Source organism: Penaeus japonicus, unplaced genomic scaffold, assembly GCF_977035675.1.
Source record: "Penaeus japonicus unplaced genomic scaffold, GWHDUDI00000001_assembly GWHDUDI00000033, whole genome shotgun sequence".
NCBI classification, from domain to species: Eukaryota; Metazoa; Arthropoda; class Malacostraca; order Decapoda; family Penaeidae; genus Penaeus; species Penaeus japonicus.
This window is the reverse complement of record NW_028234435.1, coordinates 4,003,736-4,005,995: the sequence shown is the minus strand read 5'-3', so window position 1 is coordinate 4,005,995 and position 2,260 is coordinate 4,003,736. Positions and strand designations below refer to the sequence as shown.

Below are 2,260 nucleotides of genomic sequence, written 5' to 3'. Positions count from 1 at the left end.
ATTGTGGCTACGGCGCCCATCACACTGCAGGAATGGAATCCCTAGGAGGTTCCCCACACCTCGGGTACGCCACGGACCCCGGCGCGGGGGGGGCTGCGACCACCCCGCTCACGGCCCTGGGCTACACGCCGCCCGCAGGCAGGACCCGGCTCGCCACGGGGGAGGAGGTGGCTTGCGGCGTGTGCGGGAAGGTCCTGTGCAACAAGTACGTCCTCAAGACACACCTCCGGGATATGCATGGGCCGCGCCAGAGCATGCAGTGCCCCGTGTGCCGCCGCATGTACGCCTCCCTCAACTCCCTGCGGGCGCACATGAGTGGCACTCACAAGAAGCACCAAGTGCCGCAGGTGCCCCAGCGGTATTAGAGGGGGAGGGTCGCGAAGGGGGTGTGGGGGGGGGGTAGGATGAAGATGGTAGACTGGCGAAGCGAGAGAAGCTGCTCGGGGCGGAGAAAAGGGACGTAGAATCTCAGAACAATAAGACGCGGTGGTTTCCGAAACCTATTTTGAGATCTGCCTCACGATCCGTTCTCCGATGACGGGAACATGTCTATAGTTAACAATTTATTTATTATGCTGAAACTTTCTTATTTCAGGGAAACTTGTGTAATATCAGTATTTTTACAACTCTTATGAGGTAGTAAAAGGAGAGTCTGGGCGGGAGAACCAAAGAACTTGTACGTATGCAGGAAACTTTCGCAAGGAGTTTGTTGCATATCTTATAAGATTCTGCAAAGTTTGGCATTTTGTGGGATGTACAATCCACAGCCTCGTCGGCACGTATTTTGTCATTAAGTAACTTATTTTATTTATTTTACGATGTGTGTACAGTCAGCACCTAGTGGCGTCCGCCAGGGATGTACAAACCGCAATATGTAGAACGTGATAACCAGATGAAGTACTTATCCGGAATGTGATTGTGTAACCGGGTGGCTGCGCTAGTAGTATTTTTTCTTGCTGTGTAATATTTCGTAAGGACACTTCAAAGAGTAACACCATGATATCCGGTGTCGTCCATCATGTGTAATCACGTGCATGAGGAAGACGCTGGATGTGAAGCGACGCTTGTCATTGTTCGCAACGACAAGGAGGGAAATACAGTACTCTTTACACTGCCGCCTCACCTGCACGCTGGTTGGGATCTATTTATTGAATCTTTGTATCATTTCTGATTCCGGAATTTGTAAGTCCCGTGTAGGCGGTCCCACATGTACTCGCCTGTGTACAGACGGAGAGTGCTCTCACATACATACACAGTCACATCACACGCACTTCATGAAAATTCGCAAATGTACACGTATACAAACAGTCATTCAATCGCATATTCGCACACGTTTGATCTCTTTCCCTTACTAACAGCCGTTATTTAAAAAAAAATCTTCACGTATGCTTATATTTTCCATTCCAAAATTAGATGTTCTAATTTCCTCTTGCTGAGAAACGGCATGCTATTTTATTTTATTTTTTTCTTAGACATACACCACACTACATACAGTCGCCACATGCAGCACAAACCCACACTTTTACATGCACGCACGCAAACTATTAAAACGGGATGGCCGAGCATTGCTAGCCTTCGTCAATGTTCCTGAGATCTTCTTCACTAAACATTAGTTGTAGAGATGCTGTGTTTGTACCTTGTTGTCCACAGTCAATATTCTTTTTTTTCTCATATCAATTTTTCTCAATAGTTTTCGTAAGGATTTGCTGTTAGAGGTACTTAGTAGAAAACAAAATATGAGGTAAAAAACGAGTGAACGATTTGGATATGTCCAATAAATAAATAGCTCTCTAGTTTTGTTTTAGTGAACAGTATTGTGATCAGTGCCAAAACCGTTGTAAGCATTTTATAGAGGAGTAAAAAAAGTATGTGAATATTTTCTGTATTTCATTTTATAACCTATGATGGTGGTTGTGCTTCACTGTGAGAACTGATATTGATTATGAGGAAATGCATCGCTTTTCTCACTCTTATCTCCCTTTTTATATTGTCAGGTTCATCATCAGTATGTTGGTTAATATCACCATGGGAAGAATCATATACTGAACGATGATGTTCTTGAGTAAGAAATATGGAAACTATTTTATTTTTATTTCTGTTCTTCTTGCCATTGAATTATGGGACGAAGATTGATGTCTGGTTGCATCACTTCATTCAGAAGAACGGAGTCACTAAGGAAAATCTGCTCAAACTTCTCTTGATCCACTGAGTTGGGGGAGGGGGGGGTATCTTTGCTCAGCGTGGCAGGAAAGTGTTATGC

At 44.7% G+C, this 2,260-nt stretch overlaps 1 protein-coding gene across 1 annotated transcript in view; it reads left to right on the top strand.

Moving 5' to 3' along the window:
* The window catches only part of LOC122253829 (uncharacterized), a gene marked incomplete at its 5' end in the record, with an annotated part of 53,941 nt that extends 52,065 nt beyond the window's left edge, over nucleotides 1-1,876 (top strand). Inside the window, 1 exon segment of the mRNA XM_086556763.1 lies at nucleotides 1-1,876. This exon segment is cut by the window's left edge and continues 1,498 nt beyond it.
* Between the last annotated feature and the right edge of the window lie 384 nt (nucleotides 1,877-2,260).